The sequence below is a fragment of the Manis pentadactyla genome, chromosome 7 (assembly GCF_030020395.1).
Source record: "Manis pentadactyla isolate mManPen7 chromosome 7, mManPen7.hap1, whole genome shotgun sequence".
NCBI classification, from domain to species: domain Eukaryota; kingdom Metazoa; phylum Chordata; class Mammalia; order Pholidota; family Manidae; genus Manis; species Manis pentadactyla.
The window spans coordinates 48,552,395-48,570,661 of NC_080025.1; positions in this window are offsets into that span (position 1 = coordinate 48,552,395).

An 18,267-nucleotide genomic window follows, 5' to 3' on the forward strand; every position below is an offset into this window, starting at 1 on the left:
TGGATGAAGGTAAATCTTAGCTTTTGCATTTCTCTTTTTCAGAGATCATAGCCCTCTACTGGTTGTTGTACTATACCTGAAAACTGTTGCTTCGTGTCCTGTGTTACCTAATCAATTGTTCACGGCAGGAAGTCTGATTCCACTACTTCATCATGAATAGAACTCTAAACATCCCAGGTAATTATTATACTTTGACCTGTAGTTTACTGATAATGTTTGGATTTATTTTTTATCCTTCATGCCTCTTCTAGTTTTTAGCTACATTTCTATTTTAGAACAATTTTTAATTCAAAGAAAAATAGTAAAGATAACATGGAGAGTTTCCATGTAACTCAAACTTGGTTTCCTTTATTAGCATCTTCCATTAATATTTGGTATTTGATACATTTGTTATAATTATTATTTTGTAATAATTAACTTATTTTGTATGTAATTATTAAGGTTAATAATTTACTCAGATTTCTCTAATTCTTACCTAATGTTTCTTTTCTATCCCAGGACCTTATCTTGAAACACCACACTACATTTAGTTATCATGTCTACTTAGGATCCTCTTGGCTATGATAATTTTTCATATTTTCTTTGTTTTTGATGACTGATAATTTTGAGAAGCACTGGTCAGGTATTTTGTAGAATGCCACTCAACTGGTATTTGTCTGATACTCTCCTCATAAACAGACTAGGATTATGATTTCTGAGATGGAAAACCACAGATTAAAGTCATTTTCATCACATCCTATCAGGGATCCATAAGGTTTCTGCAGTGAAAAGTTATTCATTTTTTTCTCCCTTTCCATAATTACATTTTGGAAAGATGTCACTACGACAATGGGGTATTTTTTGTTCAAGCCCAATACATTTTTGTTCAAGTTCTGATATTAAGTTCTCAACTGGAGTTTTTAACTTCAACATTTAAAATTTTCTACTTCATCTTCCTTGTGCTTGCTTGTGTGTTTTTTTATTATTGAAGTATAATTGGCATTTAATATTATATTGGTCTCAAGTGAACAACAAAGTGATTTAACATTTATATACATTACTAAATGCTCATCGTGATAAGTATAGGTACCATCTATCATCATACAAAGATATTACAATATTATTGACTATTTCCATGTGCTGCACTTATTTATTTTATAACTGGAAGTTTGTGCCTCTTTATCTCCTTCACCTATTTCACCCAGCCTTCACTCCCTCCTTTATGCTATCCACCAGTCTGTTCTCTGTATGTTTGAGTCAGTTTCTACTTTGTTTGTTTGTTTGTTCATTTGTTATATGGATTTTTGACAAGACGTCTACTGTGTTTCTTATCTTTGTTCCTCTGAAGTTAGGGTGTTTCTCTTCTCTGGTTTCTTTCAGGACTTTCTCTGTCATTGGTTCTCCTGTAGTTTAAACATGATATTTTTAGTCATAGGTTTTTATTATTTTCTCATCTTGATGTTCTCTGAGCTATCTATGTTTGTGATTCTTGGCCATTATAATTTCAAATATTTTTCTGCTCTGTTCTCTGTTTTTCTTCTTCTATCAATCATTCTAATTATGTCAATCATACAGTTTTTAAATTTATCCTAGACTTTTTGACTGTTATTTTTATTTTCCCATTTGTTTTCTTCTTTAAAAAGAAAAAGATTCAATTTGGCAAGTTTCTATTGACATATCTTTGAAATCACTGGTGCTTCCCTCAGCCATGTCCAGTCTACTGATGATATCATAAAGACTTTTTAATTAATGTGACAATTTTTTTAAGTCTTAAAATTTCCTCCTGATTATTTCTCAGGGTTCCCCAACATTCAGCTTACATTACCCATCTGTTTGCACATGCTGTCTACTTTTTCCATTAACACCTTTTACAAATTTTAGTCTGGTTCTGATGTTTCCTTTTTCTAATCAGACCATGTTTTTCCTTGTCTTTTGGCATCCCTCATACATGTTAAATACTGTATATGTTGCCTTGAGTAACAGGAACTGGAGTATATGGGCCTTGAGTGTGAGGATACACGTAAACATTCCTTGGACTTGGGCTGTATTTAATTTCTGCAATAGCTGTAGATACCAGAGTCTTTACATTGTAACTGTTCTTACCTTGCTCTCCTCTTTTGACTTCGTAACCTCCTGGATATTCCTCCTTGGAGAGAGTCTGCATTTTCAGCCCTTTAAGCTATGAGCCACTGTGATTATATTGGAGACCAGTTGGTATGATGGTGAAGAGGAGGGGTAGAAAAGCATTCTATAATTTGATGACTAAATCTCAGGATTTTAGCATGTCCTTGCCCTGAGCTATGAGTTTCACAATCTTTTTCCCCCATCTTAGGTAAGAAAGGAAGATGAGAGGGGGCTGGATTGGGAGGATTGCCCTTCCCTCACCTTGGTTAATGCTTTGCTAAATATTTTGTTTCTGTTTTCATCTTGCTGAGTAGGTTGTTGCCATGGACAATGCTCTGGGATTATCTCACAATCTTTTCACACTTTTATTTTTACCTCCTGTGGGAGGCATGAGGGGATCTTTCTTGGATCATCACCATGCAAACCTCATGGGGAGCATGGAGGTGAAACCCCCAAAAGTTTTGAGAAACCCTCAGACTGCAGCTACTGGAAGTTCCATCATCATAGTAATGCCTGTTCACACTCAATCTCCAACAATGTCAGAATTATGACTGAAGCTTTCCTATCAGTTTTATGACTCCAGAGACTTCTACTCCAGGTCTTGGTGATCAGTTCCTAGCTATGACTCTGGATTCTCCAGTTCCTCCAGATTGTGGGGTAGCAGTTGCCCTAAAATCTCATTTCTCTGATGGGTCCAAAAAAAGTCTTTGATGTTTAATTTATTCAGCTTTATCTTATTGCAAGTATGAGGGTGATGAAATCCACCTTTATATACAGGAACTGAACTGGACATTTCATTTAAAAAATGTTTGTATCACCAAGTCGTTTGGATTTATATTAATAGAAAGAGAGAGGGGAGGAAAGGACTTTTTCTATGATAATCAAAAACTGATACTTCAGAAGGACCTGTTTATTCCCTACCTGCACATAAGCAAGTAGAGAAATTAGTAATAGGTTGAAGTTGATTATACCTTCCACTTGCAAGAGTTTGATACAACCCAAAAGGGTGTGTTTTCAGATGTTGTAGACCAAAAATGAGGATGTGTGTTGGAATTAATTTGCCCTAAATTCTTACACAATTTTTTTTTTTTTTTGCTTTAAAATACCAACCTTTCACTGCAAGCATTTACTCTAGTTTCTAAAATTTCTCACCTAAGCTTGCCTCACTTGCTGAGATTGGCATTTCAGTGCAGGCAATTTAAAGCATTAAGAATATTTCTATAAAAGTATTCAGCAGAATCAATCAGAAAATGAATATGTTTATGTCCTGACCCTTGAACAGTTAAATATCCTCAAATTCTCTAAGACAAACAAACAAAGAAATCACCTTTGGGTAAAACGAAAGATGGAAAATTTCAACCCAAGAGGAATTATCCATAAAATTCAAGTGTCCTGAAATTAAAACTTATAGTGGAAACTGTTTCACAATTTTAATTATTTGGTCATTCTCCCCAACATTTATAATGGGTTAGAATATCTAAATTCGATGAAAAAGCCAAGTACAAAAAGTCAGGACTGAAACCACATGAAGGATCTCATGTTTTGCTAATTTCTACCCCCTCTGGGCATATGTCATGAAATGAAGACTTCTTGATGCAACTGGCACACCCTTATCCTAGGCCCCAGTGAGTTGCAGGGAAGCTTCAGGAGTTAAAGAATTAATACCCCCTTCAATAAATAATGTAATGAAAACGACCATTTTTCTTCATAAAAATTGGGTAGAATAAATGCCTTTTATTGTTGGGAGTGCATTATTGCCCCAGTCACAGATTGAATGTATTTGTGTCTCTGTCTGTGAGGTCTGTAAATGGTGGTAACTGTTTTTCCAAGGGAGAGCTGTATGTGACGTGGTGGAGTCTGTGCTCTCCTTGGCTGCTGCCATTCTCAACCCTCGACCCTCCCCCAGTTCCTGTTCAGACAGATGCGGAGAGCCAGGAAATCACTTCTGAAGTTCTGGTCTGTAAGCACCTTTGGTTTGCAAATGGAAGGGCCCATTGGATTATTAATCCATAACCATTTATGAAACAACTCTTATGTGCCAGATCCAGCCTGGTTTATTTTCTGTTTTTAGCCTTGTTATAATTCAAGGGGAGAAATATTATACTTCCTCTTTTAAAGGCTTTTTTTGCTAGCAGTGAACTTTTATAGACTGCTCTTAACTGATTCAACATCTCTCCTAGTCAGGAGCAGAGATGCTTGGAAAGAGCAAAGGTCCTGGTGAGAAGCTATTACTCTGCCTTAGCAGCCCCTGGTTGCTTTACTCAACAATGCAGAATATAATCAAGAGCATCATATGGTCATGCCAGGACCCTTATTTTGGTGGCCAGGGCACCATCAGTCTTGAGGGAACTGTAATAAAATACAGATTGCACTGGTTTGCAGAAGTTTTGGAAATTTTATTGTTGTTGTGATATTTGGCCACAGTCCTTGGAAGTAGGATATGGCTGAGTCCATTTCAATTCCTGGTACAGTCTGGACAAGAAAGGAAGCCCCTTGCCCAGTGCAAGATCTGCAGTGACTTTAGTAGTTCAGTTCTGTCCCTACTTCTACCTTTGGTACCTGTAAATCCATATCAAATGGCTGGTTTGGGAGTAATGTTCCTGGAAGACATGGGAAAACTGGTCTGTTTTTCCAAATCATAAGGAATATACTAAGTTCATGCTCTCTCCCTCCTCCCTGGGGGACTTTAACATTTTTTCCACTTTTCTCTGCAAGCATGGAGGATGCCATCTCTATCCAGCGTCTTGACTCCAGGGGCATTGCTTGGCTCCCCCACCTCCTCAAGATATGAGACAATGAAAAGTGCCCTATGTAAGCAAATAGATAATCTGGTCCAGAAGTCACAATAAGGATGATAAAAATGTGCGCACTACATAGGATGAGTGTATCTGCTATCGGTGATTCTAAAACTTGGTGTCAAGCTTTATAGAAATCAAAGAATAAAGCATGCCTACCTCCATATATATTTTTAATTACCTGAAATGAAGAAGCATACTGAGTCCTAAAGGGAGACAAAAATATATCCATTTATTTTCTAAATACAGCTTCTAAAATAATTTATTAAATGATTTTTTAAACATTGGACTGTGGCTGAGGATATAAGATAAGGAAAAAGAATTTGAGTAAATGTAGTTCTGGTGACAGAATTTTTGGTCACTGGGTTTGTTGAGAAATAAAGTTTGAACAGCCATTTGTGGAAATCCTTCCCTACATGTAGATGAGGACTGGATGAAAGGAAAGAAGAATGGGATGGGCAAAAAAATAAAAATCCTGAGTTTGAATTCTAGTTCTGTGGGTGACTTGACATGTGACCTTAATTGTCACCCTCTCTGTTTCCTCATTCGTTTTCCACGTGCACAGAAACATAAGCTTCACTTTGGTTTTGTGTGCTTCTGTATCTCTAGCTAGATATAGGTTGCCTGGCTCACAGTAAGTATACAGTCAATGATTATTAATACCTTTGTTGAATGAACAGATGAAATGGGTAACATAGCACCATATTTATAAACTAAAAATATTTTTGCTGAATATAAAATACCTTGCAAATCATTGAGGTGGGCGTAAGTTTGGAACATTTTTGTCTTAGTCTGCCTGAGTTGCCACGACAAGATACCATAAACTAACTGGGTGGCTTAAAAACAGACATTTATTATCTCAAAGTTCTGGAGGCTGGAAGTCCAAGATTGAGGCATGGGCAGGACTGGGTTTTCCTGAGGCTTCTCCTGGGTGTGCAGATGCCGTCTCCTCCCGGGTCCTCTTGTGGCTGTCCTCCTGTGTTCTGACCTCCTCTTCTCAGGAGGATGTCCAACATATTGGAGTAGAGCCCAACCAGATGACCCCATTTTATCTTACCTTTTTAGAGATCCTCTGTCCAAATACTGGCACATTGGGGATTAGGGCTCTAGCATATGAATTTGGGGGGCCACAATCAAGTCTGTAGCACCAAGTGACTCCAAGGAGAACTAACTCAATGGTATCCTGGTAATGCAGCAAATAGAAAAACAAGCAGACCAATGTCATTTCTAAAAGCAGGATAGAGAATAATTCAATGTGATTCCAGAATATGTTAAGAAACTAAATTTTAATTACAAAACCCAAAATACAGTTTCTTAGCCAAAATTTTTTTAACCCAGGTTATATCTACATAACTAGAAAACAGATAAAATTTTCTCCAAGGAATAAAACATTTATAAGAGTAAAAATATAAAATTTCAGCTTTATTTTCTCCTTGCTCAGTGTTCACATCCTTCAATGGTTAGCATATTTTGAGATTTAGAAAATGTTCTGAAAATTAAATGAGGCAATAAAGTAAAAAAAGTCACCAATGCCAAGTCAAAGTATTTGTAAGTTAGGAAAAGTTTTAGAAAGGATGAAAAATGATCCCCATTCTTTCTGCCAATTAGCATAATCTTCCCAAAGTCCTTGTAAGTCATATGATCAATTAAAATCCACTGTTCAATTCTATTACTTATACTCAGCAGCAAAGATGCCTAGTCTGTCCTTTTCAAAACACTTCTGTTTTTTCCTTGACTTCTGGGCCAGAGTGTCCTCTTTTTCCTACCATTTCTCTTTCTTTGTTAGGCTCCCCTCTTTCCTCATTATCTCCCCTATTCCCAGTCTTTACCTACATGATTGCTTTCCAGCCTTGTGCCTGAATCTCTGACCACCCCCTGTGGTCCAGTGTACACACCTGACTGCTCCCCATTCCCACTGTGTTGCTCCATAGGCATCTAAATTTAGCAAGTTTCAAACTATTCTCCAGACTACAACAGGCCACTGGTCTTTGAGGCTTCACCCCTCAGTGTCACATTTTTTCTTCCCCATAAGCAAACCCTTCAGACAGGTGTGGTGTCTGCCATCCCTCATGTGGACCTTGGCAATTCTCCCTGGGGGTGCCTCAGTTCCTCCCAGCATCCTGGTGTACCTGCTCTCCCCCACGCGGGCTTCAGGGTCCAGAGGTCTTTGCTCGACCTCCTGGTGGCTCCGTTCCCCCTTGTGGGCGGGAGGCCAGTGGGTGCTCCCTTCCTCCTCCAGCTGGGGTGAGGCTCTGGTGAGATGACACAGCAGTGCCCACCTCCATCGTGCTGGCCGTGTGGGTAGTTCTACATAATGATACTTTTTTAGACCACTTTCTTCAGAGGTGCCCTGCCTCAGGCCATGTGTATGGCCCTGAGAGGGACGCTCTCAGAGTGATTTGTGCCGTGCTCATCTCTGGATCCGTGTCTGCTGCTTCACCTCCAATTAACAGTCCATCTGCCTCCCCAAGAACATATAACTTCTCACACTGGCCAGGGCCTTCACAAAGACCATGAGAGAAAGGACACCTTTTAGTCCTTAAAGAGTAAAGGACATGATCCCCAAATACAGGACTACTTTCCAGGCCCAGGGAGCCTAAGCCTGGGAGGTGAGAGGTCAGGACGCCTCCTGGGCTGGGTGACCTAGGTGTGTTCTGCAGTCGCCCCTCGCCTCTCTTTGTGTGCAGCATTGGCCCTTGGCACAAGTGAGGGGACTTGATCATGAGCCTGACTAATTTTCTCTGGGGTTGCCACCTCTTTCAGGGTCCATGCAGGCACTGCAGCTCTAACTGGGCCTGTGGCTAACTTCCTGGAAAAGATTTGCAAATGTGGTTTTTGTCTAGTGAAGCATAATCCAGGGAAAATCCACAAAGTTATTTAAAAAACTCTTTCATCAGAAATAAGCCAGCTGGAGTTATGAGGGACAGGTTGAGTACAGGGGCTCCGGGCCCCTCAGATTCCACTATTAGGAAGTGGGTGATGAAGCTGCTCAGCCTTGAGCAAGGGTTGCCTTTCCCGGAAGGAAGGAGGAGGTAACGGTGTGCCGAGACCCAGAGGGCAGAGCTGAGAGCCATCAGGAATTCCCCGCAGCCCTGGAGGGTAAGCAAGAACTTGAGTTCTGGTCGGATTTCAGAACTGCCATGGACCAGTGACTCCTCTTACCACCCTCCCCGTCTTACCACCCACCTGCTGGGGACACAGGACTGTCTCTGAGTTTCATAGGTCCACAGGTGGAAAACAAATGTGCCCCAGAGCTGCAATTCATGGATGACGTCCTGGAGCCTCATTAAAACTGGATCTGGATGGTCCAGGTGCTGGGAATGAGGGTTGGTGTTGGTGTGTGACGCAGCCCACATCAGAGGATGGGATTGTGGTTTCTGAGCTGATGACATAATGAGAGTGACACTTCCCAGATGACTGACCTCCAGAAACTGAGATGTGCGAAAACTAACCCAAATGTGAACACTAACATTTTCACTGCTTCATGGGGCTGTGTGTTGGAGGTGGGGGGATGTATTTTGTTGGTTTATGAGAAATTCTGTTTTCTGATTTTCTGCAAGTTTTTCTACAGATTTTTCTTTCCTTTTGTTCTTTTTTATGATATTATGTATGTTGTTATTAGCATCTAGTATAACTCTTACCTCTCATACATTGTGGCTTTTCAGTCATTCTAGCAAAATCCAGGTACTTTAGCAAGTTTCCTGGTTTATTTTGGTGGCCGGGATGAGTGTGAGCTCTTGGATTTTGTGCTTCTCTTTCCTCCTGCAGGACTGTAATGTACCCCTTTCCTCCTCACCTCTTAATTGCCAAAGGACACACTTCCTAAAATCCTTTTAAGAAGTCTGAATAGGTATGCATGAAAATGAAGCAGAGATTATTTCTGAGGGATGGATGCTTATTGTAATCTTTTTTTTCTTATTTGTATTTTAAAATTTGTTTTCTTTGCACTTGCTTTATTAATGTAATAATAGCAATAATAACAATAATTATGCTAATACCAGTTATTATGGGCTATTCTCATGGCATGTACCAAGAAGAACATTTTACATATGTCATCTTATATTGCTGTGTGGCAATATTCTTAAGCAAGTGTTATAATTCTCTTTTGGAATTTAATTAGATAAATGTCAAAAGCACAATTTAATATGTCATGAGTCAATATGAAATTTGATAGAAATTTTCTCCTCCTCATTGTTATCATCACTGTATAACTAATGTATATTGAGAGATTGCCCCCAACTGGGACTAGGCACTGTGCAGAACACTTCACATACATGATCTCATTAGCTATATGTGACATTGTGATTTATACTAAGAAATATGTATTTAGTCTTTGTCCCTGTTCTTGGCACAGAGCTCTTAAAACCTTGAAGTTCTTATGTAGAAACAGTACAAAAGTGTCTCTTGTTATGCTAATGAGGTGACCTTTGAAGGCCCTGAGGATGGGGGCTGGTTGCCAGGGGAACCAACCAGTCACTCCAGGGTTGAACTTTCAGTCCTGACCCCTAGCCTCTGGGGAGGAGAAGGGGCTGGAGGCTGAATCAATCACCAATGGCCAATGAGCTAATTGATCACACGTGTGTAATGAAGCTCCATAAAAACCCAAAGGGACAGGGCCTGGAGCACTTCTGGATTGGTGACCTGGTGGAGATTTGGGGAGAGTGACACCTGGAGAAGGCAGGATATCTCTATCCCTTCCACACACCTGGCCCTGTGCGGCTTCTCCATCTGGCTGTTCTTGAGTTCTGTCCTTTATAATGAACTGGTGATCTAGTGCATGAACTGTTTCTCTGAGTCCTGTGAGCCACTGTAGCTGATGAATGGAACCTGAGTGGAGGTTGTTGGAACCTCTGCTCTATAGTTCATTGGTCAGAAGCACGGGTGACATCCTGGTCTTACAATTTGGCAGCTGAAGACAGGGGTGCCATCCTGTGGGACTGAGCCTCAAGCTGTGGGGTCTGATGCCTTCCCCAGTAAGCAGTGTCAGGGTTGGATTGAACTGTAGGACACCCAGTTGTATTGCAGAACTTTTGGTAATGTGAAGCCCCTCACCATACTGCAGTGGGTGACCAGACCCCTTACCATATAGGACAGTGTCATTAGCATTACACCTTTACAACACAAAACCTATTTTGCAGAACTATTATGCGGGGACTTTATGTTTTGATTACAGGTGTCTAGGTACCTTCAAGTATATTTTTGATTCTATGTCTATGACCTTTCTTATCAGTACCACCCCTTTTTCTCCATATAAACAAGAGCCTCAGAGATGTAATTTATTGAGGCCGCATAACTGGTGGGTGTCAAAGAAGAATGTGAGCCCAGGTCCCTGATTTTAAAGCTCCTCCCCTTCACCACAGCTGTAAATATAGTTGTTCACATTAGAAGAAGTGGATTATGTGAGCTGATTTCTCAAGCTATTTTGTATGAAACAAGAAATTAACCATCCCTGACAATATCCAGTTTCTTGTCTTAGGACTTGCAGATCTGCTGAGTTGTCTATAGACATAAGTTATTTGTCTACATAAGCCTTTTGGGTCCTGGAAGACCAAGTTATATTCCATTTCGGATTATAAAAGTGTATGTTTGGGCTGAGTTTAACATTTCCTCCTTCTTGGCACATTATACCCCTACATGGCTATTACCAGACACTTTAGAAAAGCTTTCTGAACAGCTGATGGTCTGCTCAGGCCATTTCCATCCCAGGGCCGTAGCTCACTTGCCTCAAATGCCAGAGTCCATTGTTAATAAAGGACTCTTTGCTGTTGCTGTGACTCCTATAAAGGCCTGAAGAAGGCCAAACTGCATTTTCAAGGGAATTGCTCTCTCTCCTACAGAGGGTGGTTGAGCACAAGCCAAATTTCACTTTCTTTCAATGAAAGCATTTCTTTCTTTCCTCTTTCAGGAAAGCATTCCCCTATTGCTACTCTGGAAAAGTAAACCCAAAACACAGATGCACAGATGTTAACTTTGCAGCTGGGGCCTGAGAGGGAGCCTTGCTATGAATTTTGACTTGCTCCAAACTAAGCTGCTGCAGCCTTGTCCAGCTCCTGTGTCTATTATGATCACAACTGTTCCCTGGTGATGTCCAGGTACATGGCATTGCCCAGGGGTGCACTCAGCTTGCTATTAAAAGGCTCCAAACTGAATGACCCAATTTATGTGTGGTATTGAAATGATATTTTAATCCTAAGTAAATAATTACAAGGTTAGATAATTTCATAACTGGACAACAATATTATGAACTTGCTTCTCAAGCTTTTGAAACAATTCATATTTTTTCATGTCCTTTTAAAGCTACCACAAGCTTTTACAAACATAAATGAATCCAGATAGCTGGATGAACTTCAGTTTCAATACATTTTTTCCCTTTAAAACTTTGCTCTAGAACTTAGAGATCAAAAAAAATATAAACAATTTCATAAAGCATACTGCTGTATGGTGTTGGAAAAACTGGACATCTAGATGCAAGAGAATGAAACTGGGTTGCTCCCTAACACTATACACAAAAGTAAACTTGAAATGGATTAAAAACATAACATAAAAACCATAAAACACTTAGAAGAAAAACTTCTTGAAAATAAGCATGACTAATATTTTTCTGGATCCATCTCCCTGGGCAAGGGAAACAAAAGCAAAAATAAACAAGTGAGACTACATCAAACTAAAAAACTTCTCTATAGCCAAGGAAACCATCAACAAAACAAAAAGGCAACCTACCATAGGACAGAATATATTCCCCAATGATATATCTGAGAAGGGGTTGAAATAAAAAAAAATAAAGAACTCACATGATTCAACACCAAAAACACCACCCAACTTAAAAATGGTCATAATCTGTAAACACGTTTCCAAAGAAGACATACAGATGGCCAACAGGCCCATGAAAAGATGCTCCACATTAATCATCAAGGAAATGAAAATCAAAACCACACTGAGATAAAACCTCACACCAGTTAGAATGGCCTTTGTCCAAAAGATGAGAAATAACAAGTGTTGGTGAATATGTGGAGAAATAGGAATGTTCCTACACTGCTGGTGGAAATGTAAACTGGTGTAGCCACTGTGGAAAACAGTATGGAAGTTCCTCAAAACACTAAAAATAGAAATACCATATGACCCAGTAATTCCACTTCTAGGAATTTACTTGAAGAAAATAAATCTCTAATCAAAAAGATATGTGCACCCCTATGTTCATTGCCTCATTATTTACAATAGCCAAGATATGGAAGCAACCAAAGTGTCATCAATAGATGAATAGATAAAGAAGATGTGGTACATATACACAATGGACTATTACTCAACCATAAAAAAGAAAGAAATCCTACAATTGCAACAACATGGATGGACCTGGAGGGTATTATGCTAAGTGAAATAAGCCAGGTGGAGAAAGACAAATACCATATGATTTCACTTATATGTGTAATCTATAAATAAAACAAAACAAAACAAAAGGAACAAAACAGCAGTAGAATCACAGACACTGAGAAGTGACTGGTGGTTATCAAGTGACTGGTTGGGGTGGGTGTTTGAAATCAGTGAAGGGGAGAAAGAGGCACGTACTTAAAAATTTAAAAGTAGTCATGCAATAGTAGGAACTCATCAAACTGTCTTTGTTACTGTTTGTGAAAGACAAGGATAAATACAATTATAAAATGAAAATAAAGCAGAATCTGTAGCTTAAAGCCTTATAGATTAAAATTAGCAAAGTAGGAAGGAGCACATTATTTGAGAACATTTTCTCACTATCAAATAACACTTTTCTTAACAGGGATCCACTCTTGGGCTAGTTTCCAAGGAGACTCGAAACAATGTAATTCTACCCTCCATGTGTTTAGATTCCCCAGACCCTGTGAGGACTCACGTGCTCTGCGTGTCCATATTGTGATGAATGAACACACCCAGCTTTGTGAGGTCACTCTCCCAATCCCATTCTAAAATCGAGGACCATTCACAAAGAACTTTTGTGTTCCTCAGGGACCACTAGAACCACCCAGGGATTTTGTGGGTGCCATAGTGACCTCTGAGTTTCCTCTCTCAACATCCGAAACAAGTACATTTTGGGGACAATGGTGCTAGGGCTGCTGAGATGCCCCCTTCCACCTGTGAAGGCCTCTGTTTCCAAATTCCCTTAAGGAGGAAATGGCATTGAATTTCCTCCTTCACACATGAATTAAAACCTTTTGATAAAAACATTTTTGCTGGTGACTACAACTAGAATTATTTTTTGACAATGTATGCCAAACTTTAACACCTCCCACTTTAAAAACATATTTTCTAATATTACAAAACAAAAAACAACCCCTCCCCCCATCAAAAATAAACAAAAACAAAACCCAATCCAACCCTAACTGTAAGAGTTAGTTGTCTGGTAGGTCTCCCACTGGAGTAGACTGCAGAAAATGTGATGCTCAATATGGCTGGGCTTAGTTCACACACCACAAGAAGTCTTAGGACCATTTTTCCCTTTGTAGATTCACGAGAAAACTGTGGTACCTGTTGAGCATATCAGGGAGAGTCGTGAGCATCTAGCAACCAGCATTCTGGGCTGGTGTGCAAAGCCATGACATGGTAAGAAGAGATATGAGACATGTCCTCTGTAATGCATAACTGATGCAAAGCAGTTGTGGAATGAATGTGTATCATAATGGGAGAATTCCCTCCTCATAGGAACTCACAGTCCACAGGGAGAGGCTTGTTGCATGAAATTTTCTGTGCCATATCTTGGTTCAGAAAAACTCCAAAATGATGCACTGCTAATGCCTTTGATAGTCTCCCTTTCCAGGAAATACCATATTTTCTTCCTCCTGGACTCTGCTGACACCTGCTTTTTTTCAGCTTGGGCATCGTGAGATGCTTTGTGCTCTACTTGCCTCTGAGAAAGAACTTCATCCTATCTTAACCTCACCTACACTTCTACAAGTTGCAGACCATTAGTAAACTATCTTCATTTGAATCCTTGGCTACTGGGATTCCAGCTTTGGAGACTAGAGGAACATCAGTTGCAAGTACCGACAGAGGATTTCTGTGGAACATCCAGTTTAAAGATGAAATGAAATGAAGTTTCTCTTTTGACATGTTGAATTTCAGGGAACGTCAGGACATGTCAATGTAGTAATTTAGTAGCAATTTGTTTATAGGAGTCTAAAGGTCAGGAAAGACATGCATGAGAAATCCGTCATCACATAGTAGGTGGGTGAAGTAAAGCTTGTTGATGAAATCACCTAAGAAAGTGTGAAGAATGGGACAGGCAATGAATGGGCAGAGTACATAAATGACAGAGTACTTAAATGGCACAGTGCCTTACAGAATTGAGAGCTGTGGTTAGTACTTTGAACAAGGAAGGAGTGGCCAAAACAGGCAGCTTTTGGAGAGAGATGGAGTAAGATCTGGTAGGAGGACTGTTGTTGTACCTCTGATGAAGAGGCCATAGGTCTGTTCACGGCCACAGCAACCACGGGACTGGGGAGGAGTAGCAGAGAGTGGACTCAGCATGGGGAGGTGTGAACGGGAGGTAAAGTCTGTGAATGCAGGTCAGTCTTCCAGTTTCTGACCTTTCCCTGAACAACGTGTGAGAGAGGGGCTTCGGGACTGCTTGCTCCCTTTCAGTGTGGATTTATCTAGTGTGTGTGACCGTGGTCAGAGGGACTGCAGAAAGTTCTGTGATGGGGGCTGAGTACTTACTGAAACTTTCCAGGCCCCAGCCACTAGGGGGTGCTCCTCTGGCGTCATCTAAGTCAAGTGTCATAACTTAAGTTGGTTGTGGAATTTCCATCTTATGATGAGGAAACAATCGTTACGTAGAAGAGCCAGAATAGGGCCTCAAGTTTAACTCCAAGCCTCATTATCTTTCCACCACATTACCCCGAGGTCCTGATGACGAAGCTCACACATCACTCTCCCTGTGGAGATGGTGCATGGAGTGTGTGGCCCACAGACTTGGTGCACAGCTAGGGTTCTGGCTGGCATGAAAGCTCTAACTTGAGGCTCCTTCTGCTTTACCTCATGGCTGTTTACAGAGACTGCACTGTGTCAAATATCATGAAATAAATAAATGCATTTATTATATGATCTTTTTCCTCCAAGATGGTATGCTCTAAATGGGACAATATACTGGGACACAGAAAACTGAAAGAATGATTCTAACTTAGCAAGTATGTGGGTAATTTAACAAAGGAGCTTATATTTGAGCTGTGCCTTGGAAAATGGGTCCACTTTGTCCAAGTGGAGGTGACGCTAATTAGAATGAATTTGAAGATGCAGCAATGAACCTATAACACAATGAAAACATGTAAATCCTACCAACTTTACTGATCACAAGTAGTTTCAACAGCAAACTAAATTACTGAGCTGTATTAAGGTCTCAGTTATAAAAAAAACCCTACAGACTTTTAAACCATGAATCTGGAAGGCATTGGGTGGCATTTTTATAATAAGAGAATGTAGAAAATAGTGGTAATTACTATACTCTAAACTAGATCACCTGGGAAGAGAGAGACTACATGATGATCTACGCTCATAAAAATTGTCTCTCATTTGATAAGAGGTCAGTCTCTAGCTCCCTTCTGGTTAATGTCTGATTAATGTGTTAAAATATCATCAAATGTTGTGTCAAAGCATAATTTTCAGAAGTTAAGAAGGTGGCTTTCATAAAGAATGAAAAGGTGTCAAAGCTACATTCAACTAATTAATGAGGAAATGGCTAATTGCAAAATTGGTCACCAAGCACTTTAGGAACTTGGTACCTCTCAGTGTTTTGAAAAAAACGTATATTCAAATATGATTGACAGGTTAGATTCAAAACTTATTAATGTCCTACAGGGTAGAAAAAACTTAAACATTAGTTACATTCTGACTTGGGCAGAAATCTACAGACTGACTAACTTCCTAGTGCCTGAGCTCCAATAGCAAAGAGCAGAGTCTGGGCAGGCTGCCCCTGTCTCATTTCCAGCTGTTGGATGCTTTTCTCAAAGTCAGAGAATTATAGAATCCCTTTGTTCTAGATGAGTCATGACCGTGCCCAGTGTCCCTCCTGCCTGGCTTGTCATTGCAGGTCTACAGTATGCCAGATGCCACACACATAATGATGTCCTGGTGCAGTGCTCAGCACGGGCAGTCACTGCAGAGATGACAGCTGGGCCTCCGTAAGTAATCACCATGGCTGGATTAAATATACCTTGTAGCTCCAATACCTGGATATTGGTGTAGAGACAGTAAGTGGAGAACTATGCCAGCTGTTGATAAATTCCAAAGTCTTCCTATCAGTTTGTGGGCAATCTTCATTATTTGGCAGAAGGCACTGGAATCTGCTTAATGGAAGTCACTCATTAGTTATTTGAATTTTCAGTTTCAGGAGTAAGTGAAGGAAAGCATGTTGATTTCAGCTCTTACAGAACACTAAAAATGTATTACCTTTGATTTTAGTGACTATTAGACATGATAGAATTTTTTTCTTAAATGCCCACAGGCAATGTTTTGAAGACCAAGTCTTACTGCAATTTGAGCACTGACTCAGCTATTTAAAGTTTACCCGGTCTCTTAAGTATAATATTTTGAGAAATGTTCCCAAGTCTTAAGAGGTAAGACACCAGGGTGAAGGGAGAAGAATATGGGTCAAGATCGCAGATGCAACAATTAGCATTTGTGTTGTCCTCTGTGTCAAGGCGAGGCCATATCGAGGAAGCTGCTTCCATTGAATATCTATGATCGTTATCATCTGTCTATATTTATTGTTATGTGGCATTTTCTGTTGAGACTGTAGATTTTCTACCAAAAAACGTCCCCTTATGTCCCCAGTGCTTATGACTTTGATTGTGTAACTCAGATAAATGATACCTAACCTTTGCCTGATCACTGCATCTTTCGGCTATGATCAAAGCTCCCAGGAACGCACCTCTCTGCACAAAGACTTTATAGACCTTCAGGAGGTCTTGGGTCCTCCAGAGAAGTGTTCGTGAGTCCATGGGCCCCAGGATAAGAAGCAAACTTTTAATAAACTTTCTCACATGATGGCGGCAAAGTCATAGCTGCCTTTCCACCATGTTAAGTGTCCTTAAAGAAAGGCTCATTCAAGTGTCACACACAGAAATACAGAACTCACACCAGCTTGCCGATTGGCCACTGAATAGTAAGTGATCAAAAGTTGTAATGAGTAGAATAAAAATCAATACAACTAAGTTTTGCTTCTGTAAACATTTTTCCTTGTACTTTCCTTGATTAATAAAATGTTTGAATATTTTTAACTGAGCCAGATTTTATACTTTAGTAATTGACATAAATGAATATTAAGGGATACATTTTATGTTAAATCATAGATTCAACATTTCTATATAGTGCCCATTTTGAGTCATTTTGTGATAATAAATAGTAGCATAAAATGTACATTCATTTTTCCTCTGGAGAATGCCAATTTGGCATGGCAGTCTTTGACTTTTTTTTGTTTGGGTTGTTTTGTACTTAGAATATTTAGGTTTTTAAAAATATTTTAGTACTTAAATTTTCTTGAATATCAGAAAGAACACAATTTTTATTATGTTTAACTATGATATGATACCTTTCAGTTTCATTTTTTTCTACCTACATGTTGAGTCATTTCACAAAGTGTTTGAGTCCAATTAATAAAATATGATATTTTGTAAAGTTTATGCTTCCGAACTCCAGTTGCTTAGAATGCTCCAAGAATAGACTTCATAGTCTAAATAAGTACAGAAAATTCTGCACACTATTTCTGCCTTTTCAAGATTCATCATATATCTTCTTATATTTAAGGCTCTGATACAACCAAGGAAAACAAGCCTCTTTCACGTTATTACCATTTTCCCAATTCTTTGGACAATAGGATGTCTAATAAGAGCATAATAACTATTACAGTATCCTGAAGAAATAGTGCTCCTTAATATTTATTCTAAACAGCATGGACTTACAAATCAAATTTCCTTTTGCCCTGTGTTTTTGTGATTAAGTTTATCTGTGAGGTTTTTTGAACATAACATTGGAATAGACGTCATGAAAACTGAAGTACAATTTGATTCTGCTGCTAATAGGCAGTGTAATTTTAAATAAGTCATCTAATCCAGGTGATTCTTAATGTATTAATTTTAAAACATATTATAAAATAAAACTGTTTTTACCAATCTCTGATGTTTCATTATTCCATTAACACTACTAAAATAATGTGTTTTAGGAGTTTCAGAATCACTTTCAGCATCCATTCCGCTCTATAACACAGCACCTCTTCAGTGTGGCTTCAGATAGAGATACGGGTTGGATTCTCTCTTGCATGATAAGCAGTGTGGAGACAGTTCGCCCAGGGCTGAATCACAAAGCCAGAGTCTCTGCAGGTCCCTCAGCTTTTCCCGGGTGGTGGCGT